This window comes from Malus domestica, chromosome 11, assembly GCF_042453785.1.
Source record: "Malus domestica chromosome 11, GDT2T_hap1".
Lineage (NCBI taxonomy): Eukaryota > Viridiplantae > Streptophyta > Magnoliopsida > Rosales > Rosaceae > Malus > Malus domestica.
Genome location: NC_091671.1, coordinates 9,237,758 through 9,250,136, shown reverse-complemented (window position 1 = coordinate 9,250,136; position 12,379 = coordinate 9,237,758). Strand labels below are relative to the sequence as shown.

The window sequence follows — 12,379 nt, the reverse complement described above, 5'->3', positions numbered from 1 at the left end:
TTGGTGAGAAAATAGCACGGCAGTTTAGGGTGTTGGTGATCTTTCCAATTGACAAAAGTTGGAAGGGAAAGGTTGGTACATATAGGGCAGTGGAAGGTGTTTTTTGAGAGAGTAAGTTTATTTCTCCTTTTCCCAAAACTAAGACATTTTTTCCATTTGCAACAGACACATGTGAGGGGCTTGAAATTTTTTTAAAATGATGTAAATTTGTAACTTTGTTTGTCATATGATCTGTGGGACCTGAATCAATTATCCAACAATCAATTTCAGTACTAGTTAATAGGGCAGTAGTAAAGGCTTTGAGTATACCTGATGCTTCTCCCTTTGGAACTTTCTCATTTCCAGCAAGAAATCCGGCAAATTGTCCCAACATAGCTGTGTGACTACCCTCTTCATTGCCTTGACCATGTGAGTCTTCTCCGTGCCCCTTACTTTGTAGGTAAGCTGCAAATTCATTGATCAATGACAATGGATTGGCAGTGAACTCCATGGATCCTTGTGAGATAGTAGGAGTGTGAGCATTAGCAAGTTGTGCCTTGAAATGAGGTTGAAATTGTTGTGAGGACCTTGGTATCATCCTTCCATCTTTGCTGAACTTAGGCTTGAGTTCAGGATGAAGTTCCCAACACTTGTCTTCCTCATGACCAACACCATTGCAATATTTGCATTTTAGATGTGTGTTTCTTCCCTTGTATACCTTGGCTTCTGAGTTCTTGTACTTTGATGCATATGCCCGAGTCTCCGTTAATCTAGGATTGTGATCAACATTCATAACCTTCTTCCTTGCTTCTTCTCGTTGGATAGTTGCACAAACATTGTTGAAGGTAGGCAGGTCTTGACTCATCAAGATGTGACTCCTTAGGTCCTCGTACTCAGAGCTCAAACTCCCTAACAGCTGATAAATTTTGTCTTCCTCAGCTCGTTTTAGGAGAATGGTAGGATCTGTGGTATGAGGGAGATATACATCCAACTCATTCCACATGGCTTTGAGGCTCCCAAGGTGTTGAACAAATGCTTTCCCTTCTTGTTGAGCACTGGCAATGTCCTTCTTTAATTGGAAGACCCGTGCATAGTTGTTTTGATTTCCATACATATCCTGCAAAGCTTTCCAAAGATCATGTGCCGAATTAGAGTAGCTAAAAATTTCAGCAACATGTTTCTCCATGGTGTTGAGCAGCAATGACATGACAAGTTGATCTTTGCAGAGCCATGCATTGTATGTAGAGGAAGAACTGTCTGGAGCTTCCACGCTTCCATTTACAAACCCTAACTTCCCTTTGCCTCCGAGAGCTAGTGAAACAGCTCGGGACCAAGGAAGATAATTGAACTCGTTCAAGAGAACTGAACACAAACGTTGATTGGTGTTAACCTCAACGTCTGAGAAGTTTGGAGAGAGATTGTGCCGGGTTTCCTCATCATGGTTCACAGAACTTTCTTCAGTCATGACTTAGACTTTGAAAGAAAGAAAAAATTGCAGCAGCAAGAATGGCAGAGACAGGTTACAAATGAACCTGCTCTGATACCATGTATAATTTTTGATGTGTATTTCATGAAGAAACAATTACAAATGAAACATATATATAGGAAAAGAAAGTAGACATAAGCCTAACTTGCCTAACTTACCTAATTTCCTAACTTGCCTAACTTGCCTAATTTACACAAAGAATGTTGACTAGCCTAACTTCACTAGTCATCCAACATGTTTATTTCATGCATGCATTTTAACACAAAATATGACTTGCATGCATTCTTCCAACAATATCATATTGCTTCAACCTTATCCTTGTGAATTTCACTCGCAACAAGTTGGTGGGTAAAATTCCTTTAGAAATTGGATCACTGTCGAAGCTGCAACGTTTTTCATTAAATTATAATAATGTAACGGGACAGGTCCCTCCTTCCTTTGGGAACCTTTCGTCTCTCCGGTCACTAGGTCTTTTTAGTAATAACTTGATGGGAAACATCCCAAGTTCTCTTGGCCAATTGAAAAAATTAACCTTCTTGGGATTGGGGTTAAATCAGTTGTCTGGTAGCATCCCTTCCTCCATTTATAACCTCTCTTCTCTTGTTAAATTTTACGTGGCATTTAACCAAATTCAAGGGAGTATTCCATCAGATATTGGCAAAAGTCTTCCTGATCTCGAATTCTTCAGCGTCTTCTCAAACCAACTTACTGGGTCCATACCTCCCTCAATATCCAATATCACAAGTGTGTGGTTATTTGAGGTTGGGAAAAACAACCTAATCGGACAGGTACCGAATCTCCAAAAGCTTCACAACCTCCTGCGGTTCAACGTTAAATATAATAATATTGGAAGCGGTAAAGATGGTGACTTAAGTTTTCTCTCGGACTTGACCAATGCCACCCAGTTACAGTGGTTGATTATTAACGACAACAATTTTGGAGGGACATTGCCCATGTCAATATCCAATCTCTCGACCAAACTTGAATGGTTTTGGGTTTAGCGTAACCAAATATATGGAAGCATCCCATCTGGGATAGGGAATCTGGTGAGCTTGGAATCATTGCTTTGGGGGGATAATAGCTTCACAGGTAACATCCCCTGGGCTGGTTTGGTATTGATGTGCTTTGAAAAAAAACTGTTGTGAGAATAAGCGGCTGTGCTGTGAGAATAAGCGGCTGTGAAATAAATCAGCAGAGTGTTTGGTAAATTTTTTTGTAAAAGTGCTTTTAGAAAAAAAAAAAAAGCAGTCTGATAGTGGGTCTTTTCATTAAAGAAGCAATGTAGCTTCATGTGCTTTGAAAAAAAGCCAGTTTTCCAAAGCTACAAATAGCAGCTTCAGCTTTTTCCTTTAATTTCAGCTTATTCTCACAACAGCTTCCAAAATAAGCCATTTTTTTTCAGTTTACCAAACGCCTAAAACCCTCACAACTTTTTTTCATGGGTGCTTTTTTTTTAATCACCTCACTCCCAAACCACCCCTAACATGGGTAAGCTTTCAAACCTTGGAATATTACATTTTTCCAATAACAAATTATCAGGAAATATTCCACATCTTGAACCTCATATAATATAAGTAGTTCAGTTAGTTGACGTGGTAGTTGGTCTTTAGCAAGCTTCCTATAGAAAGTAAGAGTTTGGGTTATGTGGCCGTTTTGCAGAAGAAAAAGAAAGAAAGGGGCATTTGATGTTTGGACAGACATAGTAATGGTGCTAGCTGCACCTGCTCCTTGGTGTTTTTCAAAAGAAAATTAAAAAAATGAGAAAAGGCTAATTTGCACCCGTTGGACATTATGATGCCAATTTGCTTGGTTGAGAAACTTGTGGCTTTTCTAATGGAGATTGCGTAAAGGTGCAAACAATTTGTTAATGGTTGTGAAAAATAAGTTTCATACTAGAAAAAATGCACACACTCTACATGGGTTTTGAAATTGTAACCCACAATTTAACATACCCATTTCTAAATTATTCAGAAATCAATCAGAGAAAACTTCAAGTAGAAGAAAAAGGAGTTCTCAATCAGAGAAAACTTCAATTTCATGCAAGTTTTTTTGTTCTAATTTCAGAGCTTAACAATGCAAGATTGGAATTTGCATTTAGTTCAAATTTCAGGGCTTAACAATGCAAGTCTTTTTGGATGGCAAACAAGTTAAAAGGTCAGTGACTCACTACCCTTCAGTTGCTTTCGGGCAAGAACATAAACAACACAGCTGGGCTAATTCGTCTATAAAAGGAGGAAGAGGGTCCAGAAACAAGGACACTCAACCAATCAAACAAACAAACATACAACTTGTCTCTCCGCCAAGCAAATACCCAGAAAGTCGTGCTTTGTCCAGACTCTGCACCCTTTTAGCCTTAGACTTCCTTAGAAAGACATCTTTTGTCTATGTAAAAGCTCTGCTACCTTTTCCCTAAATGTTGTAGTATCGATCTTTCATATGTAAACTCATTTCTAGTCATCCCCTTTAGTACTCAATCCTTTTTGTAAACTGCCAAGGGAAGAGACTGCAAGATGTTTTAACCTTGCCTGACAAGGTGAAATCTTGCCCGACTCTCTTTGTTTTTCCCTTTCCATTAATAGATATGGTATTATAATGTATCCTTCAATAGATATGCAAGTCATTTTCGGTCTCTTAATGATCCGAAGTTCCATTCACTCTCAGATCTGGTTCACTTAATACTTTTACTATCGTGAAAGTAAATGAAACTGATGTTTTGATTAGATCTGGACCTCCACATTTTGAAGCATATAAGATAAACAAAAGTCATTGATCTCAAGGCATAAAAAAGAACTTAATGTGGACTTAACTCATCCACGACAATCTTTTGATAATGAGAAGTTAGAGTAACTTGGGGCGCAAGTAACCGGCTTAAATACACTCATTCTACATCTGCCATAGAGAGATGGCAGTGGCATGCCTTAGCACTTAGTTAGTTTTGATTGCGAGCCTCACGACCTACACCTAAGGCCCGACAAAGGCACCTTTAAGAACTAACTATGTCCTCTTCTTGTAGCCCGACAAACAAACAAGAGCCCGACAGCCAACCAAAGTGCCAACTCCTCGGGGAGCTGTGTGCTTGAGCTAGGGACCTTTCCCGGTGAAATTCTTGCCTGAACAAGCCCTTTAAAATTGTGGGATGGACTACCATGAGTTAGGCATCGGCAACTACGGCTATGAAGGAACAAAAAATGTAATATTTCTTTTTAATTTTCTTGAATAATAACATTTCTTTTTAATTTTCTGAATATGATATATTTTTTTTCTTAAAAGCCTCATACCAATGTTCTTTTTTCCTTCAGTAAAGTATTTAGGAATACATGGAATGTTTTTCTTCGTACATTGTATCAGCCTTAGAATAATACACCAACATACATAACGGTCCATACTCCATACATTTTATAAACATAGCAATTGCTTTGTTTTGGTAATTATATGGAATAATTGTAAATTCAAGAAACAAATCTGATATAGAAGGATTCTTTATCCATAAATATGAAAGAAACTGAAGCAAAAAATAAATTATATGAGATTTTGCTTCTTTGCATTTATCATAATAAAAAAAAATTAACATAACAGGATTGGTGTAAAAAGATATATAAAATATTTGGTAAGAAACGAATAAAGGAAAATACACAAAAGGAAATTTCTCAAATGCGGTATACTAGCAGGGATTTTGGAGTTATATTTGTGGGGGTTTTTTTTTCTTTCTCTCTAATGGCCTACGGTACACCTGTCTATAACAGCACCAATTTGTAATATGTAACAAAAAAATTAGACATTTGTAATCAATTAAGCAATTTGGTTGTTGTGCGACTTGATACTATGGTTTAAAGTATGTGCAATGACCTTTGTGCCTTAGAAAGTTCAAGAGAGTACATTTTAACTAACTTGTTATTTTACGAGTTACAGAGCTATTTAAAATATGTGAGTGTTGTTACTTTGAACATTATGCCTTAGAATATACATCAATGCACATAATGTGTGACAGCCCGTCCCTAATTTTAAGAGTTTTTAAAGTTTTAATAAAGGATTTTACAAAAATGCCCTTTGAGGCACGCGCATATTCGAGGTTAATCGTTGTGTCGTGCCATCTAAGATTTGTTTTCTTGACATATCCTCGTAGTACTCGTCGCTACGGACGCGTGGGAACAGAAGGTGCGTGAATTGGAGTTATAACGAAAAAGATTTTAAAGTTTGAAGTTTGGGCATTTTATAAATTTTATTATTAAAATTTGGACGGCCCAGATTTAATGAAGAATTAAATGGATGGTTGGGATGAGAGAAAGAAGGTTTGTGTGTGTGTGTGCGTAAGAAGAAGAAGAAGAAGAAGAGATTGGGCAAAACTGCCCAACCAAAGGAAGAGAGAGCCGGAGCTCCGGGAGAGAAAGGAGGGAGTCCAGCGAATTAGGAGAAGAGAGAGGGAGAATCTAACCAACCAGAGGAAGGAAAGAAGGAAAGGAGGGAGAAGGAAAAGGAGAGGATTGACCCGGGTACCCCCTCTGACCCGTGCGCCGGCCCGATTTCTGGGCAGAGAAATCCGACAAAATTCCGATGAAATCCTGACGAATTGAGTCGAGTTATCACTTGGGAATCTTTCACCATCAGTCCACCTTCCTTTATCATTCAAAATTGAGGTTGTTTGGGCTCGGTTTTGGAAGGATCGAAACCGTGGGTTTAAAGGACACCCGACGGCAATTCGTTATTTTCTACAACCATTGCTGCTGATCTCCACCACCATTAGACTTCCCTTGAACCCAGGAGCAAAGCCCAAGCAGTGTTGGAGGCGTCGGAAAATGTTTGGAGGTCGAATTGGAACTCACCCAATTCTAGGGTTCTTCACGGTTTTGGAAAAATTGGAGCTCTTCCAGGCCAAATTGGCCTTGGCCTCAGGTATAAAGTTTACTCTAATCATTGAGATCTTCAATTCTGTATTTTTTGAGAATTTTTGGAAATAGTTGGATTTTCCGGCAAGCCGGGGCGGCCGATCGCCACCCGCGGCGGCGCGTGGCCAATGGCCCACCAATGTCATTCTTAGCATATGTTTAAGGTTCTAGGTTCAGTTTTGATAATTGATGGACGTAAATTGAGTAATTGAACCTAAGTTCGTTACGTTTCGTGGTTAGGCCAAAAGGTGAATCGACGATCCAACCGTCGGATCGTCACCAAACTTTGATACGTTGTAATACGTAATATTTGAGGATTATAGGAACTTACGGATCGGGAATCCGATTTATGGATCTTTCGGAATTGGAGTTGTAAGTTCATAAAATAGAATGTTAACCGTCACTTGGTTTTGGAAATTGACGGAGATCCAACCGTTGGATGGTAATGAAATTTTAGGATGTTGTCCTAGAGGTATATGATGGACCTTTGAAAGTTATGGATTTGAAATATGAGTTGCAGATCTTCCGGATCGAACTACGTAGTGACGTGTTTTATATAAGTTATATATTCTATCGATGATTTTTGAGGTTGGATTTGATTATTGTTCTAGGCGCCGATCGTCATGACGCCTTGATGTGTTGTGCTAGGGAGTTGTTGGGCGAACTCCAGGTGAGTGGGCAATACTTTCTGTTTATACCTATATACTATTGATTTTCCCAGAAATTGAATTTAAATGAAAGTATGTTTTAAAATGCCATGCATACATATATATGAAATATATGAATTGGTAATTGTTGCATATATATGTGAATTGGTGCTGTGGACGCACAGGTGAGTATCAGGTGAGTTTTATGTTATTCATGTGAATTGTTGATGATGTGAATTGTGTTGAGAGCTCATAACCTGCACCCCTGGTGTTAGTGCTTATATTATTCACCTCGCACCACACGCTCACCTTGGATCCAAGTAGGTGCATGTTGTACAGACCATTAGAGGGTTTCGACATGTTGTACAGACCATGAGAGGGTTCCGACTTGTAGGTGACTTTAGATTATGTGCACAGATGATGGATGAGAGAAGCACTAGAGCGTATTATTACACCATTCTTATCGTACAGACTACTTTAGGTAGTTTCGATTTATGTGCAGAGTAGTGCCGTACAGGTCACAGTGGTGACTCCGGTTGGATTGGATATTGAGCTATAGAATTAACCGAACAGGACCAACTGCAGGGTCTCCGGTTGATTCCTTATTTCACCTGTTACAATGTTGCATCCTTATTATGTTTTGATGCATAGCATGGCATATTTTCCTGAAAAGGATTAAAGACTTGTGATTTGAGTTTTGCTGTTATATATGATTATATATACTATATTTTCTGGGAAAGTATACAGGTTTTACAGCGAGGGGTTAGAAATGTTGTTAAATGAAATGTTTTCGAAAAACTTTGTTTTACTGACCCACTCAACTTTGTTTTTGCGCCCCTCCAGGTTCTAGATAGCAGAGCTTTGGTGGCCACGAGGAATCCAACGGTGTCCTGACAGAATTCACAAAAGTAGGACTCACCCTCGGGTGTTTCATCTTAGTAATTGTATTTTTAAAGCTTCCGAACTGTGTAAATGGTTACGTCACTCTCACGTGACGGCCAGCATGCCCTCCTTCGGGACAGGGTGTGTCATAATGGTCCATACTTTACCACATACATTTGATAAGCATAGCAATTTTTATCGTTTTGGTAATTATATGTACAATTGCAAATTTAAGAAACCAATCTGATATATAAGGAACATTTCTGCAAAGACATAAAGATTATAAAATAATATAAAACTTGATATGCTAGGAAATGAAAAATGGAAAATTCACAAAAGGAAATTGTACAAAAATGCAATACTAGGGATTTTGCAATTCTAGTCCTACATGTTTGTATTTTTCTTTGCATAGTTATAAAATTTTCTGCATAAATATGAAAGAAATTGAAGCAAAAAAATAAAGTATATAAGATTTTGCTTATTTGCATTTACGATATTGAAAATTTTCTAAGATAGTAGGATAAATATAATATAATCTGATATGGTAGGAAATGAAAAAAAATCAGGAAATAAACAAAGACAAGTTTGAAAAAATGGAATATTGCAGATTTTGAAATTCTATCTTTACCATATATAGTATCAAATTTCAAACCCATCCTTTAAAGATTCTACAACTGGAATGCATAGCTTATTGTTCAAACTAATCATCTAATCGTTGATTTACCAGAGGTATAATTAGTAACAACCCAACATTTTTATCTTAATTAGAACTATGTCCTGTTTGGTCATTATACACATTCACAACCTCTATACATACACATCTACCAAATGCTCTTGCCGTTAATTTTTATACTCACAACACTTTTGCAAATCGAGTTTACCTAACCTCTAAATTATTCTTACATTGTAGTCAAGAATAAAGTTTTTATTTTTTATTTTTTAATTTTCAATCATAATTCTGCCTGTACACAGTACACTGATACAAAAGGGAAATTTGTTTGGTGAATCTATCATCAATCCTACTTTCAAACATCTACTTTCAAACGAAGGTAATTTTATTTTTATCTGTTGAAATTTTATGTGTATTTTTCAGAACTAAAACAATTCTTATGTTGTTTTTATTCTTTTTTAATTTTTTTCGTTCCAATATTTATTTATGAATAAATAACTGCCACGTTACAAACATTGTATGTAGCCTCATAAGAATTAGTAACGCACACTGTCATTTATTTGTGCCAACCAACATAAGGAGAGGGTTTTCAATGAGTGGTTCATAATAACAGAAATGTTTAGTAATAACAGAAATGCCACACTATTATAGTAGGAGAGTTTGTTAGTATAGTTAGAAGGATATTATTGTAATTGAAATTATATATACTAAAACTTAGTTTCTTAACACTGTTCATTAACAGTGAAATGGCGAAATTGCCCTCTATTTCTTCTTGGTTCCCCGTTCTGTTCTCTTCTCGGTGCAGTGAAATGGCCTTTTTGCCCAAGTTGGGCACGGGTCCATCGTCCTACTTCTTTAGCCTTCGATTAGGTTTTTTCTTCCCCTTGCCTTTCTGTTGGCTTTTCTCTCTCGCCAATCTCTGCTTCGATCCGTCTTATTTTGCCTTCTGTTCTTCTAAAAGCTTGCGTTCCTCTCAAATCCTCTGTACTTTATTTCACAAAATATTCACGAAATTGGCCTTTAAAGTTTTATCCTTTGTTGGAAAATCCTGCGTTCCTTATTTTTGTTTTTTGGGGATTTCGTTTGCGGTCTCCGTTTTCAAAGAAGTCGTGCATCCCTGTGAACGTAGATTTGTTGACGTTCTGTGGAAACTCATAAAATTGGTTTCCAAGGTTTTATCTTGAACTTGCAATTGCTGGGAAGACTTTGTCTCTTTTTGCGTCTGTCATACCGGTGTTGTCGCCGGATTTCCGACGAATTTTCAGCCCAGCTTGGGAACGGCCTGTTTTCAGGTTATTGTCCGATAAAGTCCATTGAACCCAGGTGCGTTTTATAATAGTTGTGTGTGATTTTTTTTTTTTTGGATTTTTATTGATTTGAACGAACGAAACCCTAACGGTTTGGTTTTACGGTGAGTTGTAGTGTTGTCGAGGCTTTGCTGGCTAAAAGAGGATTCTGCCTTTGACGTCCTCTGTTGAAAAATCTGAAATTTGGCAGGAGCTGGAACCGATGTTTTGGGTATGGTTTCCCTGCCTCCACTTCTTCATTATTCTGTATGCATTTCTTATTTAAATCATTGGAATTTGTGTTTTTGTTGAGTTTGATTTTGTGTGAATTCATTTCGGTTGATATCTCAAAATTTGATAAGGCAGTTGTGCTTTTATCAAATGTTTCTTTGCTTTGTGTGATTTCATTTAGATGGATGCCTCAAGGTTTTTTTCTACTCATTTTCTGATAATCCTGCCTGCTTTTTCCATTGCTATAATTTTTTGAGCATTCTTGCACTCCTAGGGAGACGAAATTGATATTAAATGTGGATCACAAATTTGGGTGTGTATTAGAAGAGAAATGTTGGTTCTCCTCTCTTTCCAAATTTTTTAATTGAGTCTCTCTCTCTCTCTCTCTCATAATTGGTGGGTTAGAGCAGGGGATTAGGGGGTTGGTGTCTTGGATGCAAGAACTGGCCAACAACTAAAACTAACAAATTTGCAGAGGTGGAGTTGTTTGGGAAAGCTATTGTTTTCATCCAAGAAATTATTTGGAGTCTTTTGGTGACTTTGTAATCTCCAAATTCTCAACAATGTAGTTGGCAAAAGGAGGATGTTGTGGTAATTTCTTGAGTAAAATTATGAGTAGAAAGAAACCTTCGTTTTGGACCTTCTCCATGGAATCTGAAACGTATCATTCTGGGGAAGAAATTGGCAATTTAGTGTTGTACTTTTTACAATGCTTTTCCAATCTTTGAACATCACACCATTTCATTTTGTCAAATGATACATCAATTTCCATCTTTGCTATTTTCACGTGTTGTTACAGTACTTTAACTGATCTTTGTCCATAAATTTTTACTAATTTTAATTCTACATTCTCATTTTGGCCAAATTGTTATATAATTTTAACTTACTTTTAATTTCTTGATATCCAGGTTGTTTACATACTTTTTAACCATAGATCACATAACTTAAATTTACAATTATATTGTTTCAATTGTTTATATAATTTTTTCTTTGTTCCTTGTAACATGGTGTCATGGTATGCTTTACTGGTATTGAATATAATTGGACAAACTCCTATGAATCTGTTATTTCCAATTTAAACACTTCTGATAACTTTGAGGTTCATTTATTAGTTCAAGTTTATACAACAAATGTATAAACCAAGATCTATAATTTTTGTACTTATCTATTTTCACAAAGTACTGGTAGCTGATTGATGTGAATATCAATTGTATGGTTTGTGTTGGTCAGTTTATGCTTAATACAATGTCATCTACGGGATCCCTTCATATATATTAGAATTCTTAGTAAGATTTGTGCCAACTGTTTTTGTTATGTGGAAGTTGAAACCTTTCTTTAGGGTTGTAAATAGAGTCCCATATATATGTAAATAGTGTATATACACATTATAACTTTTTACGTATTTTATACAGTTTTAAAACCCGCAGCATCGCGCAGGCACTTTTGCTAGTATATGGCTATATAAGGGATAGTATAACTATTATTTTCATTAAGTTTATTTGTATACATTTCCTCTAATCAATCAATACAATCTCTTTTGTTTCTCTTTACCAATGCTTTCTCTTCCTCTGTACCAATCTTCATCTTTTGCAATATAGTTTACAGTTCACTATGTGTCGCTATACAAGTGATGAGATACTTGTTTTAAAAAAATTAACAATAGTATGTGGTGTTCCGGGCACAAGTGATGAGATACTTGTTTTAAAAAAATTAACAATTGCATGAGGTCGCATTTGGTGCGATGGCAAGTGCCTTCGCCCATGAGCGGTAGGTCTCGGGTTCGAGACTTGGGAGCAGCCTCTCCATAAATGGGGGTAAGGCTAGCCGACATTCACCTCTCCTAGACCCTGCGTAAAGCGGGAGCCTTGTGCACTGGGTACGACTTTTTTTTTTTATCTCACGTCTAATGACAAAATTAATGTTCATAATCATTGTAAGAGCATGTTAATGATCCTTATTGACTCTAATGTGTTTTCAAATTTTGCATCACAGTTTCGTTGACCCAGCGATGGCTGTGACATGAATAGATCGCTACATGAATTATCCGAGTAGAAAAAATCAAACACCAGACATGATGCAACCATTGGTGATGGAACAAGCACAACCACCATAATGTGGTTTAAATTCGTTTTTGTCGAGAATCAAACCTAAAACTTCTCACTTACAAGTGAAGAAGAATACTACTAGTGCTTAATACTAACTGGTCCTTTCAAATTTTATTATATGTTAAACATGATTGAAATTAGTAATAATAAAAGTTCATTATTTAAGCATATTGGTGGGTGTACAACAAAATGTGAGTTGCCAAAAAGACC

The 12,379-nt window shown here is 36.8% G+C and overlaps 1 long non-coding RNA gene across 1 annotated transcript; it reads left to right on the top strand.

Moving 5' to 3' along the window:
• Positions 1 to 9,403: 9,403 nt before the first annotated feature.
• Positions 9,404 to 12,337, top strand: LOC139187581 (uncharacterized). The gene is made up of 3 exons (XR_011572919.1): positions 9,404 to 9,870; positions 9,970 to 10,065; positions 12,057 to 12,337. It is a non-coding gene; the product is annotated as an uncharacterized lncRNA (long non-coding RNA).
• Positions 12,338 to 12,379: the final 42 nt, after the last annotated feature.